Below are 23573 nucleotides of genomic sequence, written 5' to 3' on the forward strand. Positions count from 1 at the left end.
ATAATTTTGTATAGTAAATATTCCTTAAAAATGACCCAATAATATTTTTCTTTCTCTTTTTCCTTGTCAAGGTTTCAACTGGGATGAATTTCCATTTGCCTGAAGAACTCCCTTTAGATGTTCTTTTAGTATAGATCTAGCAAAAAAAATTCTCTTAGACTTTCATCTGCAAATGGCTTTATTTTACCTTCATTTTTGAAAGAAATTTTTATTGCATGTAGAATTTTTAAGTTGGAGTTATTTTCTTTCAGTGATTAGAGATGTTACTCTATTTTTTCTGGCTTGTGACAGTTCTGTTGAGAATTCAGCTGCCAGTCTTACAGTTACTACTTTAAAAGTAATATATATTTTTAAAATTCCTGTCACTTTTTAGATTTCCTTTTTGTCCCTGATATTCTGCAGTGTTACTATGATATGCCTAGATGTTGTTTTCTTTGTGTTTTTCCTCCTTTGAATTGAGTTTTTCTTCACTGGAATTTTTTGGGTTGATGTCTTTTATCAGTTTTCGAAAATATTCAGTCACTGTCTCTTCAAATATTGTTCCTGCTTCATTCTTTCCCTTCTCTCCTTCTGGAACTCCAACTATAAGTGCCTTTGAGATGTTCCCATTTGTCCTATGTGTTCCCATGTTTTTATTTCACTTGCACAATGTTTTCCATTTTACTAATCCTGCTGTCTCCAATCTCTGATAAACCCATCTAATATGGTTCTTACTTACTTTTGTATGTATATATTTTTAATTTTTAAGTTCCAGAATATCCATCTGATTATTTTGTAGGTGTCAACTGTATGTTGAAACTCTCAACATTTTTATTTATTTTGTGCATCTTGTCTCTTTTTTAAATATAAATCATAGCTATTTTAGAATTCTTGTGTGTTAACACCATTAGCTTGATCATTTGTGAGTCTGTTTATATTGTTGTTGTTTTTCTTCTTTTTCTATGATATTTTCTTGTCTCTTCTTATTTCTAATTTTTAAAAATTATACACTGGACATTGTATACTAGAGAGCCTTAGGGAATCCCAGTGATGTTATATTACCAGTGAGAGTTTCACCTTTCTATGTTAAGCAGATAGGATGAGGGGCAGATCATCTGAACTCAACAAGAAAGTGAGCTGAGTCAATGCAAGGTTGAAGATTTAGAAAGACTCAGTCTAACTCTTGTTCACCCTCATCTTTAGTTATGTCTCTCATGGAATATGTATTAAGAGATTTCACATATTTCTTCTCAGTCCTGAAGACTGTCAAGAATGTAGGTCTGCTCTTCAGAGATTCTCAGCCAAGGTTTTTAGCTTCCTGCCCAACGAGCCTTCAAATACGGCAAATGTTTTTAAAGATGGACTTAAACACAGGTTTTTCAGGAAAGCAAAGCACAAAGCAATTGCAGCAGATTTTACTCTCTCTTTTTTTAGAAAATTTGGCCCAGCTAACCAGAGTCTCACCCAGCAAATATCTTTATCGTCAAACTAGATGCCTTTCAAGATTCTAGTTTGTTCTTCAACTCACAGAAACATTTGGAATAATGCTTGACCAAATATCTGGTCACCTTGTGGCCTAGTCAAGCTGACACATACAATTAACCATTATACTATTATTAAATTTATAACACTATAGATTATGATTAATGTTTTATAATATATAAATGTGTATGTGATATAATTTATCAAACATTGTATCATATATTATTATGAGAACTATTTAAATTGGCATCCAAGGCCACCCAATATATGTGCTCAATTCATATTTGTTAATTATTAAAAATGTCTAATTCAAATACCAACTATTTTACGTAGAAATATAGTTAAGCACTCACATTTTGGAACTCTTCTGCCTGTGCTAAAATCCTAGCCCTATCACTACTAGCTGTGTTTGGGTATCTATTGCCTTATCTATAAAATAATGAAAATAATAACTATGTCAGTAGGTTGCTGTGAAGGTTAAATAAGATAACGACGAACCAGTGACTGGAACCTGACAGACACTCAATAGTTTGCATAAAACATTGTCATCATCATCATCATCATTGTTTTAATTATTTTTAATTCTGAGCCCTATTTCCTGTTCCAATCCATGTGCTCTGCTACTTTCAAACTTTCTTAACCCTATACATGCACTGCTCTAATGACTTTAACATAGCCTAAAATTGTAATTCTTTGGATAGATTCATTGCTGAATATTTACTTTTAGATTTTTAATTTTCTTTGACTAGGAATTTTGCGGTTTTAATCATCATCATCATCCTCATTATCATCATCGTTTTCATCATTCTCATCATTCATCATCATCATCATCATTTGCAGTAAATACATAGCAAACATTATTTGTTGAATGAATGAATGCATAAATGAATGAGGAGTGAAACTATTTCCTATATCTGCTGAGAGCGCAAAATAATAAAACATACTACACAGTATATTCAGCACCTATGTTTATTTTCGTTTTGTTCAGATCTATATTACTACATTAATTATCCAGAACCAATAAGAGAGAAAAAAAGGTTGACTTAATACTTAAATGATGTAGTAATGCAAATGAAAGCCAAATCTCTTCATGGCGTATAATAGGAAGGTCAGTGTTGCTTTAATTCAAATAAAGAATAGTGACAGAGAATTGAACGACCACAAGGCACACAGTAGTTTAGGCAGGGCAAACTCAATAGAATGTGTCATAGTAGTAATAGCATATCTGGGTTTGGAGTGCAGATTCATTTTCAGCAAAACAGTATCATCCATCACATTAAATTTTGTTAATTTGAATTTTATTGGTTCATTGTTCATATTTATTTTATGAACTACTTTGGTTTTTAAATTATGTAAGAATTGATAAGCATAAGAATATATATTTAAGTTCATAGATTTCACATGTATTAATATTGAAGTAACATAATAATAAAATAATTTTGGACTTGGAGTTCATGAGACATTTTCCTTGGAAAGGAAACCACGCCTTACTTAGATTTGTGTAAGCACCATATGACTCAAGTACTTATTCAGTAGCACTTCATCTGAGCACAGCTTGTTAGCCTTTAGATTTGGATATAAGTGCCCTCAGAAACAACACAGAAACATACCAAAGCCCAATATATCAGAGTTAATCTGTGATGCAGGCATCAGTCCAGCTGGTACGTTCTACTGCTGTGACTACTTCACTCTATTTTCAGTGGTAATTTATTTGGCATTCAGATGGAGATCTTGTGTGGGAGTAACAAAATAGACTCAAGTCCTGAGCTGCCCAGTTCTCCTCCTAAGAGCCACCATGTGAAGATGCACAGTTTTGCACCTGAGACGGCTGGTAATTGCCTGTTCCTCTCCCCTCTTCTACATTTGTATGAACTCTCTTGAATAAACGATAAATACCTTCTGTTTTTCCCCTATTCCAACAACCAAGTCTCATAATTAGAATTTGCTACTTCTTTTAATACATTAAATTATCTGCTGATTCAAGCATCTTCAGGTCAAATGCGTTAGAAAACAGCTAATTATGCTCTTTCCCATGGGTAAGAAAATCTTTAAATTTAATTAAAAGACCTTAACTCAATTCCTTCACATAAGGGTCTACTTCCCAATGGATTTTCTACATGATGACTTAAAGAACCAAGCTCAGTATTCAAATTAGCAGCAGCTATTCTTGTTATTTCTTCCTCTATAAAACAAAGTTGTTTTTGGTCGAAGGATATTTTGATCATTAATTTCATTCTCTCAGTTATGCCTCTGCATTCACTCTTAAAAGCATAGATTAATTGAGAAAGCTTATTTGCTGGTTTTAAAATTGTTTACTTTCTATATCTTGTGCCAATAAAGCATCTTAAACACAGAATACCATTTCTCAATCTCAATATTCTCTTTGACATAGTAATCAACACATAAGCAAAGGTGGTAGAAACAAATCTTAAAAGAGAAAAAAAAAAGTTAAGCACCACATCTGAGCCATGTAGGGTTCAAATATACAGGATATTCTGACTTATATGAGCGAAAGCCACAAAAATACTTTTCTACTTCCCCTGTCTAAATTGGAAAATTGGAATAGAGAGAGCTATCTCAGATTAATATCTTCGAGAAAAGTGAAAAATCAAGGCAAATCATGTGTTTTTTCTTTAGTTTCATGAGTTTTACTTTTTTTTTTTTTTTGACTTAGAACAAACTTGTTTTTCATTAAAAATTGGCCATACACAGAAAGAGAAATCCAGATGTTGAAAGGAAGAAAGCAGTCTGGAAAAAAGCAATTATGTATTATCTGTAGGTGAGTTTCTCCCTCTCATCCAAATTCTGCCCCTCCTTTCTTATTCCCATCCCCCTTCTGTCCATTTTCTTCTCTTCCCTCCTTCTCTTCTTTCTCCCTTCCATATACCTTTCTCCTTTTTCTTCTTGTTTGACCAACTACTTCTAGAAGAGAGTTAGTATGTGAGCAACACAAGATACTTCCAGGTTCCTGTAATGGGCCAAACCCACTTAACTCCCATTCCTTAGTTTGAATCAGAGTCACTGGAGAGTAATTATTGATACTAACTGTTCTTACTAATGTAACAAGTAGGCATTGTGGAGCCATTGGAGATTTCTGAACAGACAAATGCCATCAAGAAAGTGATCTTGCAGTTCTACCCACCACCAGAGCCTCCCATCAAGCCTCTTAGATAGCCTCAACGACCAGAGGGCAGACAGCACAGGCAAGAAGAACTACAATCCTGCAGACTGTGGAACAAAAAACACATTCACAGAAAGACAGATAAGATGAAAAGGCAGAGGGCTACATACCAGATGAAGGAACAAGATAAAACCCCAGAAAAACAACTAAATGAAGTGGAGATAGGCAACCTTCCAGAAAAAGAATTCAGAATAATGATAGTGAAGATGATCCAGGACCTCGGAATAAGAATGGAGGCAAAGATCGAGAAGATGCAAGAAATGTTTAACAAAGACCTAGAAAAATTAAAGAACAAACAGAGATGCACAATACAATAACTGAAATGAAAACTACACTAGAAGGAATCAATAGCAGAATAACCGAGGCAGAAGAACGGATAAGTGACCTGGAAGACAAAATAGTGGAATTCACTGCTGCAGAACAGAATAAAGATAAAAGAATGAAAAGAAATGAAGACAGCCTAAGAGACTTCTGGGACAACATTAAATGCAACAACATTCGAATTATAGGGGTCCCAGAAGGAGAAGAGAGAGAGAAAGGACCAGAGGAAATATTTGAAGAGATTATAGTTGAAAACTTCCCTAACATGGGAAAGGGAATAGCCACCCAAGTCCAGCAAGTGCAGAGAGTCCCATACAGGATAAACCCAAGGAGAAACATGCTGAGACACATAGTAATCAAATTGGCAAAAATTAAAGACAAAGACAAATTATTGAAAGCAGCAAGGGAAAAACGACAAATAACATACAAGGGAACTCCCATAAGGTTAACAACTGATTTCTCAGCAGAAACTCTACAAGCCAGAAGGGAGTGGCATGATATACTTAAAGTGATGAAAGGGAAGAACCTACAACAAAGATTACTCTACCTGGCAAGGATCTCATTTAGATTTGATGGAGAAATCAAAAGCTTCACAGACAAGCAAAAGCTAAGAGAATTCAGCACCACTAAACCAGGTCTACAACAAACGCTAAAGGAACTTCTCTAAGTGGGAAACAAAGAGAAGAAAAGGACCTACAAAAACAAACCCAAAACAATTAAGAAAATGGTCATAGGAACATACATATCGATAATTACCTTAAACGTGAATGGATTAAATGCTCCAACCAAAAGACACAGGCTTGCTGAATGGATACAAAAACAAGACCCATATATATGCTGTCTACAAGAGACCCACTTCAGACTTAGGGACACATACAGACTGAAAGTGAGGGGATGGAAAAAGATATTCCATGCAAAGGGAAATCAAAAGAAAGCTGGAGTAGCTATACTCATATCAGATGAAATAGTCTTTAAAATAAAGAATATTGCAAGAGACTAGGAAGGACACTACATAATGATCAAGGGATCAATCCAAGAAGAAGATATAACAATTATAAATATATATGCACCCAACATAGGAGCACCTCAATACATAAGGCAAATGCTAACAGCTATAAAAGAGGAAATCAACAGTAACACAATCATAGTGGGGGACTCTAACACCTCACTTACACGAATGGACAGATCATCCAAAATGAAAATAAATAAGGAAACAGAAGCTTTAAATGACACAATAGACCAGATAGATTTAATTGATATTTATAGGACATTCCCTCCAAAAACAGCAGATTACACTTTCTTCTCAAGTGTGCACGGAACATTCTCCAGGATAGATCACATCTTGGGTCACAAATCAAGCCTCAGTAAATTTAAGAAAATTGAAATCAGATCAAGCACCTTTTCTGACCACAATGCTATGCGATTAGAAATGAATTACAGGGGAAAAAAATGTAAAAAACACAAACACATGGAGGCTAAACAATACGTTACTAAATAACCAAGAGATCACTGAGGAAATCAAAGAGGAAATCAAAAAATACCTAGAGACAAATGACAATGAAAACACGACAGTCCAAAACCTATAGGATGCAGCAAAAGCAGTTCTAAGAGGGAAGTTTATAGCTATACAAGCCTACCTCAAGAAACAAGAAAAATCTCAAGTAAACAATCTAACCTTACACCTAAAGGAACTAGAGAAAGAACAAACAAAACCCAAAGTTAGCAGAAGGAAAGAAATCATAAAGATCAGAGCAGAAATAAATGAAATAGAAACAAAGAAAACAAGAGCAAAGATCAATAAAACTAAAAGCTGGTTCTATGAGAAGATAAACAAAATTGATAAGCCATTAGCCAGACTCATCAAACAAAAGAGGGAGAGGACTCAAATCAATAAAATTAGAAGTGAAAAAGGAGAAGTTACAACAGACACCGCAGAAATACAAAGCATCCTAAGAGACTACTACAAGCAACTCTATGCCAATAAAATGGACAACCTGGAAGAAATGGACATATTCTTAGAAAGGTATAACCTTCCAAGACTGAACCAGGAAGAAATACAAAATATGAACAAACCAATCACAAGTAATGAAATGGAAACTGTGATTAAAAATCTTCCAACAAACAAAAGTCCAGGACCAGATGGCTTCACAGGTGAATTCTATCAAACATTTAGAGATGAGCTAACACCCATCCTTCTCAAACTCTTCCAAAAAATTGCAGAGGAAGGAACACTCCCAAACTCATTCTATGAGGCCACCATCACCCTGACACCAAAACCAGACAAATATACTACAAGAAAAGAAAATTACAGACCAATATCACTGATGAATATAGATGCAAAAATCCTCAACAAAATACTAGCAAACAGAATCCAACAACACATGAAAAGGATCATACACCATGATCAAGTGGGATTTATCCCAGGGATGCAAGGATTCTTCAGTATACGCAAATCAATCAATGTGATACACCATATTAACAAATTGAAGAATAAAAACCGTATGATCATCTCAATAGATGCAGAAAAAGCTTTTGACAAAATTCAACACCCATTTATGATAAAAACTCTCCAGAAAGTGGGCATAGAGGGAACCTACCTCAACACAATAAAGGCCATATATGACAAACCCACAGCAAACATCATTCTCAATGGTGAAAAACTGAAAGCATTTCCTCTAAGATCAGGAAAGAGACAAGGATGTCTACTTTCACCACTTTATTCAACATAGTTTTGGAAGTCCTAGCCACAGCAATCAGAGAAGAAAAAGAAATAAAAGGAATGCAAATTGGAAAAGAAGAAGTAAAACTGTCACTGTTTGCAGATGATATGATACTATACATAAAGAATCCTAAAAACGCCACCAGAAAACTCCTAGAGCTAATCAATGAATTTGGTAAAGTTGCAGGATACAAAATTAATGCACAGAAATCTCTTACATTCCTATACACTAATGATGAAAACTCTGAAAGAGAAATTATGGAAACACTCCCATTTACCATTGCAAGAAAAAGAATAAAATACCTAGGAATAAACCTACCTAGGGAGACAAAAGACCTGGATGCAGAAAACTATAAGACACTGATGAAAGAAATTAAAGATGATACCAACAGATGGAGAGATATACCATGTTCTTGGATTGGAAGAATCAATATTGTGAAAATGACTATACTACCCAAAGCAATCTACACATTCAATGCAATCCCTATCAAATTACCAATGGCATTTTTTACGGAACTAGAACAAAAAATCTTTAAATTTGTATGGAGACACAAAAGTCTCCGAATAGGCAAAGCAGTCTTGAGGGAGAAAAACGGAGCTGGAGGAATCAGACTCCCTGACTTCAGACTATACTACAAAGCTACAGTAATTAAGACAATATGGTACCAGCACAAAAACAGAAACATAGATCAATGGAACAAGATAGAAAGCCCAGAGATAAACCCATGCACCTATGGTCAACTAATCTATGACAAAGGAGGCAAAGATATACAATCGAGAAAAGACAGTCTCTTCAATAAGTGGTGCTGGGAAAACTGGACAGCTACATGTAAAAGAATGAAATTAGAATACTCCCTAACACCATACACAAAAATAAACTCAAAATGGATTCGAGACCTAAATGTAAGACCAGACACTATAAAACTCTTAGAGGAAAACATAGGAAGAACACTCTTTGACATAAATCACAGCAAGATCTTTTTTGATCCACCTCCTAGAGTAATGGAAATAAAAACAAAAATAAAGAAATGGGACCTAATGAAACTTCAAAGCTTTTGCACAGCAAAGGAAACCATAAACAAGACGAAAAGACAACCCTCAGAATGGGAGAAAATATTTGCAAATGAATCAACGGACAAAGGATTAATCTCCAAAATATATAAACAGCTCATTCAGCTCAATATTAAAGAAACAAACAACCCAATCCGAAAATGGGCAGAAGACTTAAATAGACATTTCTCCAAAGAAGACATACAGATGGCCAAGAAGCACATGAAAAGATGCTCAACATGACTAATTATTAGAGAAATGCGAATCAAAACTACAATGAGGTATCACCGCACACCAGTTAGAATGGGCATCATCAGAAAATCTACAAACAACAAATGCTGGAGAGGGTGTGGAGAAAAGGGAACCCTCTTGCACTGTTGGTGGGAATGTAAATTGATACAGCCACTATGGAGAACAATATGGAGGTTCCTTAAAAAACTAAAAATAGAATTACCATATGATCCTGCAATCCCACTACTGGGCATATACCCAGAGAAAACCATAATTCAAAAAGACACATGCACCCCAATGTTCATTGCAGCACTATTTACAATAGCCAGGTCATGGAAGCAACCTAAATGCCCATCGACAGACGAATGGATAAAGAAGTCATGGTACATATATACAATGGAATATTACTCAGCCATAAAAAGGAACGAAATTGAGTCATTTGTTGAGACGTGGATGGATCTAGAGACTGTCATACAGAGTGAAGTAAGTCAGAAAGAGAAAAACAAATATCGTATATTAACGCATGTATGTGGAACCTAGAAAAATGGTACAGATGAACTGGTTTACAGGGCAGAAGTTGAGACACAGATGTAGAGAACAAACGTATGCACACCAAGGGGGGAAAACCGTGGTGGGGTGGGGATGGTGGTGTGTTGAATTGAGCGATTGGGATTGACATGTATACACTGATGTGTATAAAATTGATGACTGATAAGAACCTGCAGTACAAACAAACAAACAAACAAAACAACTAATACTAAAAAAAAAAAAAAAAAAGGAATGAAATACTGACACACACTACAGCATGGCTGAACCTTGAAAGCATGGTCTCACTGAAAGGAGCCAGACACGACGGGCCACATATTGAATGATTCCATTTGTATGAAATGACCCAAAGAGGTAAATCCATGGAGACAGAAAGCAGAGCAGTGGTGACCAGGGACTGGGGTGACAGGAACGAGGAATGACTGCTTATGGGGGGTGGGGGGGGTGGGATTATCTCTTGTGTTGATGAAAATGTTCTAAAATTTGTTCTGGTGTTGGTTGCACAGGTCTGTGAATATACTAAAAACCATTGAATTGTGTACTGTAAATGGGAGAATTGTGTGATATATTATCTCAACAAAGTGGTTTATAAAAAAAAAAAAGAAAGTGATCTTTTCGGAAGATTCATCTGTCAGCGATGGGCAGGAAGAATTGGAACTGGAGGGTGGCAGACATGTTAGTAGGGTTTATAATTCTCAGGTAGAAGGTGTTGAGGGTTTTAAATAGCCCAGCATACTGAAAATGGAAAGGATTTCATATTGAGAGACATTTAGGAAGAATTAACCTGTGATAGATTGGATATAGAAAATAAAAAATAGAGATGAGCCAAAGATTGTTTTCTGCTTCCAAGCTTGAATGACCAAGGAAAATGGAAATTTTATAAATGAGAACTGATTAGCAGAGCAAATTGGGTGAAGAGGGTAAATTCAGTTTTAGGCAATTTGCCATTCTATGTTATAAAGCTAATTCTAGATGGAAATGACCAAATCAGTTGGGGAAATTTGGAGAAAGTTGGAGAAATTGGGGAAAAAAACCCACCTCAGTCGCTTGTTGACAACTCCCTGAACCTCTGGATACTTTACTCATTAGTTTATCTGCATGTGTACTAAAATCTCAGTCATCTGCCTTTGTGTGACAGGAAAACAATAATTTTAATACAAAAAATGTACCATTTATAGTTTCTTATCTGTTTTCTAAGGCAGGTGGATCCTAGTAACTGGAGGATCTTTTGCAAACTTAAAAATTTTATTAAAAGAGGGCTTGGGAATGCAAGTTTGGAGGAGGGAAGTACATGAGGAAGAAATGGTAAGTGCTGTAGCGAGGCCAGGAAGGAAGAAAGGTGCAAAGGACTGTGGTCAGGGGAGCTTTGGAAGTTCTCATAAGGAGACAGATTAAGCAGTGGTAGTTAGTGGCAGGTGAGGGAACTTGGGGATAAATATAGAAATACCTAATGATTAATTTGTGGGTGAAATGTTGCAAATGTGTTATAATACAACTATTCCATATATACCCCATAACCCCTATGGATTTTAAATTGTATTTCTCATCAATCCAAGTATAGAGTTTTTGTGTGTGTAAATAAAAAAGCATTGTGAATTTTGCTCTATGGTCGTGACAGAATGGGAAAAATATGCTCTCGCTGGAGGGGTCATTCACACGTGGTTGATATTTGTGTTTGTATGAGTGTGTGTGGGGGGGTGGGCGGTGGGGAGAGAGAGAGAGAGAAAGAGAGGGAGAGAGAGGGAGAGAATATTAGGAAATGAGAATCCAGAGGAGTGATTTACTGAGGAGGGCGGGTCAGTGTCCATGTTGCTCAAGGAGAAGTTGGAAATCCCAGATGGGGAGTCTAGGAGGTGGGGCTGGCCTTTGCAGCAATGATGAATGCAGGCCCTGTGGTGCAGGATGGGCTTGCTGAAGAAGAGGTGAAGCAATTGAGGACATGGGGCTCCATGGTCACAGGTGAATTCTATGATCAGAAGTAGGCGAAAGCACTCTAGTGTGTGGCTGGGCCTTAACAGAAAACAATTTTTACCTAAAATAAAGGAGAGCCTTGGGAACCAGAATAATACTTTTGTTTTCTCAACAGCCAAGAGCCTTGGCCTTAAATTGATGGAAAGTTCATGAAAAGAAGAAGAGAGGAACATAAAAGTTTAGGCTATGCTAAAGCTTCTTTCCTAATGTGAGAGACTCTGAGAAATAGATAAGCCTTCTGGGCAAACCTGGGGTCCCTGTTAGTCACTTGATCAGAATGTTTGAAACAAGAGATTTCCTCACATTTAAAAATTCCTGGCTATGCTGTGTAATATTCATCTCTGTAGATAATAAAAATTAAAAATAGAAGAGATGAGATTCCATGTCCTAAGAGTACAGTCTTTTGAAAAGAAATACATATGATCCTATGGTGATAACAAATGCCTAGATGTTACATAGGTCACAAAAGGACCCGGCATGTTGTTGCTGCCTAGGGCAATCAGAACTTACCGCCAGGTCTCTGCAGCCGAGAGTAGAGGAGGAGTTGAAAACCAGTCAGTGATTTGAGGCTATTCTGATAACTAAGTCAGACCCAGAAAGCCCATAATATTTCCAGGAGACATTGAGGCCTGAGGCATTCAGACCTAGGTTAGCTACTGCTTCAGTCTATGAGAAGGGATGCAAGGGTAGGAACAGAAAAGTGGGTCATGAGACTCACTGTCTGAACATGCCACGTGCTTTTATGCCTCCATATGGCTGGTCCCTCAATCTGGAATTCCCATCTCCTAGAGGAATAACAATGCTGGCACATTTTCAATGGGGCATCCTGGGAAAATCCTTTCTGAAAAAAAGAAGAAATAATTGTTAGAGAAAGTCTCAATAATACTGACATTTATAACACCTAATATTTGAGGCAGAGTACTATTCTTTACAACTGTATGAGGTCAGTGCTTTATCCTTATTTCACTAATGAAAAATAACTTGCCCAAAGTGTTATACAGTTGTAACTGCCGATGTCAGTATTTCAATCTAAATCTCTCAGATTTAAACTCCTTGTTCTTAACCACCATACTTTTAGGAAGCCTCTTATATTCTCAATTCTGTTGCTGAATATATGAAATAAGAAATGCTTAAACTAGTCACAGTTGTGTTGACCAGTTTGGGTATCCTCTCTTCCTGGCTGCTGGAAACACACAGCAGGATCTAGAGGCTGCAGGCATGGAGCAAATAGTGATGGTTTTATTATCTCACACATTTTTTCATTAAACCAAAAAATGTAATCAAATAATTTCTTAATCAAAGAATTCTAAATGTTCCACCCTATATTTAGGCTACAATTCAAGTTAGTTTACCATCCAAGAGGTCTTATAATTTGGTTCTACCTTATTCACTCAAATTTATTCAATTCATTTCAAAGTCTGCAGACAATTATGGAGAGCTAGGAGTGTGCCAGTCACTACAATGGGGAGAAGAAACAAAAATGGAATAAACACATTTCTCCAGGATCCTATAGACTTGTTTGCATTTAAAGGTAATATTCTAAGTGCTATAGTGAAGGTATATTCCAAGTATGGTCAACCCAGACACAAAAATGATAAACTGCCTGAAAAGGCAGGATAAGGTAACAGAGAATGTGAAATTTGAGCTGGGTATTGAAATATGAACAATAGTTTATCAGGCAGAGAAGAGGTAGAAGGGCATCTCAAGGAGCGGCAGAGCGAAGCATGAGAATGTGAAATAGTATAGTGTGTTCAAATAATGGCAAGGAGCTCAGTGAAGGACCAAGCAATTACATGAATGAAGGAAAATAGCAGAAGAGAAGGCTTGAAATGCATCATGGGCCAGACTGTGAAAGCCCTTGTATGCCATGCTAAGGATTAAACAATAATTATGGGTTTTAATTTTTTAAAAATTAACATTGATTTTCTTTTTAGCATTCAATCTTAGGTATGTGCATAACAAAAATCTAGAGAGTTTTAATTTGCTTATGTCCCTTTGTCTGTAGAACAATCTCTTGTCCACACTACAGTAAGGGCCAGGGAGAAATTCTCTCCTCTCAGTCTCCTAATATAATTAATTTTGCACATATTTAAACCTGAGATGAATACTTGTGATTTTATCTCCCAGGTTTTCTGGGAAGAAAAAAACAAATCAAATCATGAGTTTTAGGAAGGGAAATTTTGTTTTTAAAAAGTGTATTCTTGCAGGTAGTGAAAAATGAATTGAGGAGAAGGAACATTTCTCCACTTTCCCTTATATAACTTTTTAATCCAGCCATAATTTTCTCTTCATTGCACTCCAATATACCATGCCAGTTCCCAACTCCAGCCTGGTCTTTTTCTTGTGTTCATTCTGCATTCTTAGGGATAGAATGCTTCCCTCTTCACTTCCAAATCCCATACTATCTCTCCTTCAGGCAAAAGCAAGTCCTGACTCCTCAATAAGGTGTATTAGGTCAGATTCTTCAGAAGCAAGCCCTGTGACAAGGATTCCTGAGCAAGTGATTTATCAAGAAGTATACTCAGGAAAAACTAGCAAGAGAGTGGGAGAAGAAGGACAGGGGAGAGGAAAAGCCAAACAAGGGTTCAAGCCCTAGCTCAATCCTATGGGGAGCTCTGGAGTGCTAATTTTATCTCAAGTTTGCGCTGCCTCCATGCAAGGGAGGTGGACTTTCATTCTCCCACACCAATCAATCATTGGCTGTTGGCTCTTCCCAGGAGGGAGGTGTGTATGGTGCAAAACTACTAGGCACTTCTGATTTTCTGCACCAGCAGGCAAAGCCACTCCAGTGGCCCATGGCCAATCCACTGAAGACAGTTGCAGGTAGAAACCATTAAATGCAAAGCACACAGAACCTGGGGTTTGGATGCACAGAATCATGGGTATTCTAGGGGATCTGGATGGAACAATGACAGGTTCTAGTAGAACCTGCTCCAGCCAGACTGGTGTGTTTTCTAAAATTCTCTGTGAGTTATTTTGTCTGCCATTCAGACAGTGAACCTGTGCTTCTTTTAATTGTTCCTTGGTGCTTAGCCTACTTCCTGGCACACAGAAAGGAAACACTTTTTTCCCCAAGTAATCTTGTATCTCTAGGAAGAATTTCAAACCAATTTACCTCCTTGAGATTCCTTTATATCTAAGGAAGCTACCAAAGTCCAGGGAAGATCCTTACCATATGAGTATCTGCTTAAGGGCACCCTAGGGCCCAATTCACTCCCAGTATGAACCCTATGCTATTTCTCAGAGTCTACAACAACTCCTGTAGTTCAAGAGTACGAGGTAGTGCATCTGTCAATCCAAGTGTAAAACCATAGGAATGGAGACTAATTTAGTCAGCCGATAGTAAAGCATCAAGGGATCCTTGGTGACTCCAAAATGCAGTTTGTCAGCATGGAACCTGTTCAAATGTAATAGGTCTCCCAAGTTAATGCACTAGAAACTGGCTTAATAAAACCATTTTAAAATGAAAAGTGTAGTAGAAAATTGACTGTCGGCCATGTGAGGAGACTCCTTTTACTTCTTTCATTTCTCTATTTTTTCATAGATGGATAGCAATCTAAGACATTTACATGTAGAAGGAGCCCTGGGAAATTGCTTAACTAAAGCACCTTTCAGCCTAGGCTGGTAGGAACAAAGTGATGTCCGTTGATTTTTTTGAATCCAAATTCAAAATGAATGCATTATATTTATACATGTATCTCCTCCTTTATATCACTGTACCATTTCTGAGGGAAAAGAAGAAATCTTGGAGAAAAGTATGTTGCTAATATATATGATCTTCCCTTTTGTCTGCTGTCAAGATTAAAACAGTAACAACAACTTCCTTTTTGTGAAACAAAGAGCTAATCAAGGGGCATCTGGGCATCTGCTGTTGGCTAGTGCAAAAGAGCAGGTCAGCACATATCCTTATAGCCAGACTCCATTCATAGTTCTTTCTAACTCTATCTTCTTACTTTGACCTTTTCTGGTCTAGAGATCTGAAAGGCTGGCTTTTTAAAGCTTGTCCAAACTCTTCTGGTTGGAATACTGAGGAAGGGCTGCTGGAGCCATTAGATATCTTGGATTAAATTTGCTTAATCAGTCATTAAACTTAAAAGACAAGGAAATCTTGCATGTAAATATCAACTCTCAATAACCTATAAATAATTTCTTTACTTCCTTCTTCTTCTGTAATTATTATGAATTTCCTTACTTTTTAAAGTTGTTTTACCTTTCTGAAAATGTCAGATGTAAGGTTGAAGTATTAAGGATATTTAGATTTTAGTTTGCACAGAACACTGTACAATTCAGAGTGAATCACTGTTCTTTAGTTGATGGGGTTTATAGTCTGAATAGTTAGAAAAATTCCCAAGGGAATGCTGGGAAGCTGAGGGCATAGTGAAGGTAACTATGAAAAACATCTTAGCATCAGGCAGGAAAAACAAAACACCAAACAAAAAGATACCAAGTTTTCTTTTCTTACCACAGAGCTAATATGAAATGCTATCTAAGATAAAATGGCAGTAATCCCTGTCATTTGTGCAAGGGATTACTATTATGTAGAAATATTAGAAAAAATGTTTATTGTAATACTTATAATTAAGATCATATTAGTATCTTAATGCTATTCCAGTTTTAATATATTAGTTATTTTAATTACTTGGATCTCATTGCTTTTAGGGCAAATCTATTTCTCACAATCACATCATCTCTTCATATATTCATACAACAAGCATTTATTGAGCACTTCCTGCCTTCCAGGCCCAAAGTTACACACTCTGGATTCAGTGGTAAGAGGCACAGTCCTTCCTCTCAAGTTGTTCACAGTCTAGTCGGCTGTGACAGTCAGGGCTCCTCTCAGTTGCAAGCTACAAATGCTTTGCTCTCTGAGTTAAGCAGGGAAATAATTTCATTAAAGGACACGAAGTAGCTCAAAGAATCAGCCAGAAAGGAAGAGAATCTGATTCAAGTGAATACAAGCCAAAAACAATGTCCAAAATGACACCACTATAGAAGCAGCAAGGGCATCTGTGCTGCAGGCACAAACACTAGACCCTGCAGCTTGCCCTGGAAACACATCTGGTATCAGGCACTAGAGGCTGTCACTTTCACCTCTACTCGTGCTGCCTGCCCTAGGTGACCTGACATTGCTTCAACTGCTGTCATAATCACCTGAAAGAGTTCCTCCCAGTCTCTGCTTCTTTCTTTGCATTATTAGTCTTGGTTTAAAAGGTCCTGTGGGTCTGTTAGCTGGTGAGCGTAGGTTGTGTGCCTGGGCCTATGAAAAAGAGAAGTCAGCAAAGTGAGTATCTGACATGTTCAACTTCTGTAGTGGACTTCTCCAAATTTAAGAATGGTATTGGCACACAGGACAACCACAGCGACGTCCATTACAGTCCCCAATTTTGGTTACCCAAAATCAATTTGTGCTTTTCTTTCCTTATTTACACAGCCTGCTCTGGGATGTTTATAAAGAAATGAGCTTACAGGATTTATTGATAAGAGAATGATGTCAACATAACACAGAAGTTGCTTATGATTTTTCTCAGAGTACAAATGTTTTGTGTCATCAGCTGATAACTAGCGACTGTTTACACAGCTGAACACAGTAAGCTGTGGAGGAGTACAGAACTGTACATAGTGCCCATTCACATGCTGCCTCCTGTTTAGTTTGGGCATGCACTCTGTTCAACAAGTGCTCATTGTGTGATTTCTGCCCAATCCTTGTACATTTGCCCTTGTCTCCATAGATCAGCAGCCTCAACCCTTTTCTTACATACAATCCATCAAAAAAAATAAAGTCCAAGATATTCTGTGGTATTTACTAGGAATTACAACATCTTAAAAAAAACTGTGCTAGAATAGCTGTTGTACTTGTTATTGCTCTAGTTACAAAATTGCACAGATTTTACATGTTTGCTCCAATCTATTTTTTCTGATAAGCCCTGTTAACTATTGGTAAAAGAGTTTTCAGGACATTAGGTTCCTAGGAACATGTAGATATGCTATAGTAGAAACACAAACTTTAAAAAGTGCTTTCATTAACATGATGCAAAAATCCCATACAGCCATACACACTCTTACCCTCTTCCCAAGAGGAGTAAAATTCACAATTTTTGGTGCCAGCAACAAGTCAAGATCTCTGTGTGATGTCCCATTCTCCCTTAGTTCTGTCACGAGTCTATCTATAATGTATGGACTAGACTGGAAGGTTCACCGCTGACTAGCACATTTATACAAGATAGTGGGGAGAGGAAGAGGCAAGAAGAAAATAAGTTCAAATTTATAATTACATACAACACAGAACAAATAAAGAAATATGGGTAAGAGCCATAGTGGTCATCTCTGAAGTCGGTTTAGAGGCAATAATTTGTGTGATTTCCCTCTTTATTAATATTTCTGTGTGGCATTTGCTATCAGCCACCACCTCTCTTGAGTAGGGTTCTCTGACTAAGCTGTTATCACTGAAGGATCTGAGTGCTTTGTGGTACTCTTGTACAGATCTGCAATACATTTTGCCACTGGAAAAAGAATTATGTGGAATTCTACAGTTCCTGTCCATTCTCCCCCCTTTCCCATTTTGCAGCAGCAAACCTATGGATAGCCAAGATAAGCGCTCCATGTGCTGATGGAAACATTCCTTCATTAGGGATCGAGAACTCTAAACCAAAGCTTCACGACAAGGAAAGCAAAAATTTTCAAGTGGATCATTAGATGACTAGGTCTAACACTAACAGAAGACTCTCCCACTTTTAACCTTTGTTTCCAAGACCCATATATTCTGTTGATGGAAGAAATAGCGTTATATATTGAGTTATAATTCAGAGAATTTGCTTCCGCTGCAGTGCCTGAGTCTTTAATAGGCCATACCATAATTTTACATGTCCAACTGTTTTTACTGAATGCAGTCCTAAGTCCATTGCCTTTGCCTCTTTTCTATAAAGTGACTATTCATTAGTTAGGAGCACTGTAATGTTTAATAAAGTATTCTTTGATTCCTCAGATCGTGATTCTGATATGAGCGTGGTAAGCAGGGAAAGCAAACCTATCACTAATATCCAACTGACATCCCTTCCATGATGGTAAGGATCCAGCATAATTGGACTTCAACTGGTTGGCTGGCTCCCCTGAGATATTATCCCATATTGGGATGGGGAAGAGTTGGTCACCCAACATTGGTTCCTGCTGCTAACATATTGCTCACTCCTCATTGGAAGTAAATAGGCCAGCCTTGGGGAGGTGTGGTCCATAATGTTGAGCTCCTGAATGACTTTATTCTTGACACCAAGCACACTTTGTTTTTCAGCCTATTGAGCAGAGGCTGGAGTGACTGTGGAAAGAGGCTGACCAACATTCACAAAGAGAGTCATTTTGTCCACCCGATTATTGAAAGCCTTCCCCATCAAGGAGGCCTTTTTATTAACATTTGCATTGGAACCAAAGTTCTTCCATTTTGAGCCAATCCCAAAATGTCCATCCATGCTTCATCAAAGCTCCTTGACAACAATCTTCCAATTTTGTTATCCCAGTATGAAGAGTCTTTACAAGGTCATATTTCCTTCAAGGAAAAGTGAACAATCAGATATACCACTTAAAGTTCAGCCTTACAAGGAGGATTATTTTAATCTTTTAAGGAAAGACTAGTGGCCTCATCCATCACCAGATAGGCTCCAGATGTTGGCTCCTTGAGGGTTCACCTCAGTTGCAAAAGCCACCCTCCCTGAGGGCATAACTTTCCCAGGGCAGCACATACCCAGTGATTGATTGAGATGGAAGTATAGAGTCCTGGCCATTAGCCTAATGCAGGGCAATGCTGTTCACTAAGCTGTAGAGTTCCCCATGGGGCTGACCAAGTTTTGTTATTCCTCCATCACCATTTGACTTCTTCCTCTGCTCAATCCTGCTTTTCCTCTCTTTCTTAGGTGTTGATTCCTAATAAATGGTCTGCATTACAAACTCCATCTAGTTATTTCTGGAGAACCTAAGCTGTGAGACCATCTGTAAATGAAGCTCAAGTGTTTTCCTTCTCAATCAACTAGTCTAGGAAGTGACTCATAGGTAGGGGTTGAAGGAAGTTTGGCTATGTTGTAGGATTAGCTGCACTGGAGTGAAAGTTTCAGGTTCATGTAAAATAGTTGTGCTTTCAGGACTTGCTTAAAGCTAGAACTTTTATGTACCACTTCCACCTGATGATAGAGTGATTAAGGGTCTGCCTAATTTTATGGGCTAGTGTATTAGATAAAACCCAGTTTACAATGAATTGCTCAGATCATATGGTCACCAATTAATCCATGGTCAGGTTTTTAGTTACAAAAATAAAAGATGACTACACAAGAGTCTAACCACTTTCCCAAACATGTGTGGCTTCATTCCCCAAACCTGCAGAACTTCCCTGAGATTCTCTTTTGAGGGAGAATTGATCCAGGCATATCCAAATCTTCCAAAGACACCGCGGGCACAGCTGGTCTACTGCATGACAGAGAAATGAGCTCTTATTCCACCAAGTCTTATAAGATGAAGCATTTACTAAACATTGAAGGAGAGCTTAGATGCAGGTGACAAATGACCACTACTAGACCTTCTTACTATTACATTTCAGAAAAGTATGATAAGCTTTGTAATAGAGCAAAACGTATCAGGTTAAGGATGCCCATGGTAGTGATGTTAGTTCATCTAAACTAGTGTGGGATAGAGGATGATTCAAGTAAGGATCCTTGGAGACAGTGACATCTGGGATGGGATTTGAGGAATGAGTATGAATAAAGGGACAAAAAAAGATGACAGGGCATTCTCGGCCAAAGGAGCAGCATTTGTCAAAGCTGTAAGGTGAGAGAGTACAAGGCATATTTACAGTACTGAAAGTTTTGAAATCAACTTTTTGTCTCATCTAATTTGCAGGAACCCTAGTCTCTCTGACAAGAATGCAAACTGTGAAGATAGAGATTTGTTTAACATTATTGGGAGAAACTCCAGCAAAGTGTCCAAGGATTATAAATAAATATTTTTATCCTCTCCTAACCCACTGCAAGGAGAGAGATTTGTGGCAATCTTGCACACATTTAACAAAAGAAAAAAAATAAATTGGAAGAACTCCTCCCACCTTGACCCCCTTTTAATCCTTGGGGATTTGCCCTGGAAGGAGGTTATGCATGCATATACCACCTTACAATATGTCATATTGATTAGTAATATAGGCTCTGGGTTCAGTACTTCATAAATTATTGGCTATAAAACTCTGAGATAGTTACTTAACCTTTCTAAATTTCAGTTTCCTTATACATAAAATGGAGACAATATGTCTCTAACTAATGAAGTTACTGTGAAGATTAAGTGAGATGAGGTCAATAAAGTACTTAGCAAAGTGCAGTGGTATAAAAATGTTCCAGAATTAGCTATTATTTCACTATTATTACTTGAAATATTTTTGTATGATACCCTCCAAATATCAGCTAACTTAGATAAGCATAATAGGATGGTGGGCTCATTTTGGTTCTTACTACAGTACTCTGTGCCATAATCTTGACCTTCTCACTACTTTTGTGTGATTCAGGATGGCTACAGATCAAGTTTTAAGTTCATGTTCATGATTATGAAGATAATAGAAAATCCATTCTCTAAAGCCATCAAATCACTGTTTATGTATTTAACACTGTCAAATCCTGAATGAAGGTTACTGTTCATGGTCGAGAACAACCATTTGCAAATTTATAATTTGAATCTTACCTAGCTTTATTGACCAAAAAAAAAAATCACTGAAAATACAAGTAATTAATTTATATTAATGTCAGGCATACCAGTTATATTTGTGATATATGGACTAAACAGACATTTGTCTTATCTAATCTACACCCTCTGTTTCTTACTGAAAACCAGGAAGAATGCTGTTTAGAAAAAGAGGATCAGAATTTCTCATACACTGTACCACATAAAATATTCCCCAAAGTGGGTTTTGAAAACTACTAGTTGATGAAGATTACGAATGGTTCTTCTGTAAAAATGGATTACATAGTCAATATAGGAAATATAAGGTTTTATTCCTGCTTTATTGAGATTTAATTGACATATAACATTGTATAAGTTTGAGGTGTACAACATGATGCTTTGATACATGTATATATTGTGGAATGATTACCACAATAAGGTTAGTTAACACATCCAGGACCTGACATAATTACCTTTGTATGTATGTGTACGTTGAGAACATTTAAGATCTATTCTCTTAGCAACTTTCAAGTACACAAAACAGTGTTGTTAACTCTAGTTACCGTGCTTTAAATTAGGTTCCTTCCCTGAACCCATTCATCTTATAACTGGAATTTTGAACGCTTTGACCAACACTTCCCTATTTCCCCCAACCCCCAGCCCCTGGCAACTACCAATCTACCCGCTGTTTCTATGAGTTCGGCTTTTTTAGAGTCCACATATAAGTGAGATCATACAGTATTTGTCTTTCTCTGATTTATTTCACTTAGCACTCCATCCATGTTGTTGCAAATGGCAGGATTCCTTTTTTTGGATGAATAATATTTCATATATCACATCTTCTTTATCCATTCATCTTTCAGTGGACACTTGGGTTATTTCCATATCTTGGCTATTGTGAATAATGCTGCAATGAACCTGGGAAGGGGCCGCAGATACCTCTTCAAGATAGTGATTTCATTTCCTTCGGATATATACCCAGAAGCAGGATTGCTCAATCAAATGGTAGTTTTATTTTTAATTTTTTGAGAAACCCATACTGTTTTCCATAATGGCTGTACCAATTTAATGTCCCATGAACAGCGCACAAGGGTTTCTTTTTCTCCACATCCTTGACGACTCTTATCTCTTTTCTTTTTGATAATAGCCATTCTAACAGGTGTGAGGTGATATCTCATTGTGGTTTTGATTTGAATTTTTGATAGTAAGGACATAGAAAATGCCATCAAGATATGAGATTTGAGCAAACAGGACACCTGCGTGGCTGTTGTGGATATTAGGATCACACAGGTATCACACTTTGGTGTATTGACCTACATGCAGGAGCAGACTGACATCCAACAGGATTACCCAGATGAGCAGGCAAAAGGAAAATGAAAATGCAACGTATCAGCAAATATGAGTGAGTGAGTGGTGCTCAGAGCAAGAGCCTGGAGAACACACCAAATACAGACTTGCAGGGGAGATCCTGGAGTTAAAACAGAAGGGCTCGCAGGCTCTAGGAAGGCTAGTGATTCCTTTTTTTTTTTTTTTTTCCTTTTTAGAAATTTATTTATTTATTTATTTTCATTCTTTAAGGGAAGTAATTTCATTTTAACAACATTTAAGTGTAGCAGCTTTTCAAAAGCAGCAACCAACCCTTATGTCCAAGCCATTTGTCTTTTCATTCAAAGGTTTTGGAAAAGTAATAGAGGAAAAAATGGTAATAAGGAGAAATTAATTCCATTAGCTTCTGTGGTGATTCTTTTTCTCTGGCAGTTTGGCTAGGTTGTAGTACCCGGTGATTTAATCAAGTGCCAATCTAGGTGCTGCGGTGAAGGATTTTTTTTTTTTTAAAGCCTTATTTTAAATTTTTTTGATAAATAAGTTTTTTCTATTTATTTTTTATACAGCAGGTTCTTATTAGTCATCAAATTTATACACATCAGTGTATACATGTCAATCCCAATCGCCAAATTCATCACACCCCCACCCCCACCCACCATGGCTTTCCCGCCTTGATGTCCATACGTTTGTTCTCTACATCTGAGTCTCAATTTCTGCCCTGCAAACCGGTTCATCTGTACCATTTTTCTAGGTTCCACAGACATGCGTTAATATACGATATTTGTTTTTCTCTTTCTGACTTACTTCACTCTGTATGACAGTCTCTAGATCCATCCACGTCTCAACAAATGACTCAATTTCGTTCCTTTTCATGGCTGAGCAATATTCCATTGTATATACGTACCACCTCTTCTTTATCCAGTCGTCTGTTGATGGGCATTTAGGTTGCTTCCATGACCTGGCTACTGTAAATAGTGCTGCAGTGAACACTGGGGTGCATGTGTCTTTTTGAATTGTGGTTTTCTCTGGGTATATGCCCAGTAGTGGGATTTCTGGATCATATGGTAATTTTATTTTTAGCTTTTT

General features: G+C 37.2%; 1 pseudogene across 1 annotated transcript in view; it reads left to right on the forward strand.

The window, feature by feature from the left end:
• The window catches only part of LOC309626893 (forkhead box protein K2 pseudogene), a 103512-nt pseudogene that overhangs the window by 34099 nt on the left and 45840 nt on the right, over positions 1 to 23573 (forward strand). The gene's annotated exons all lie outside the window — the stretch shown is intronic.

Source organism: Balaenoptera borealis (genome assembly GCF_965194805.1).
Source record: "Balaenoptera borealis genome assembly, chromosome: 3".
NCBI lineage: Eukaryota > Metazoa > Chordata > Mammalia > Artiodactyla > Balaenopteridae > Balaenoptera > Balaenoptera borealis.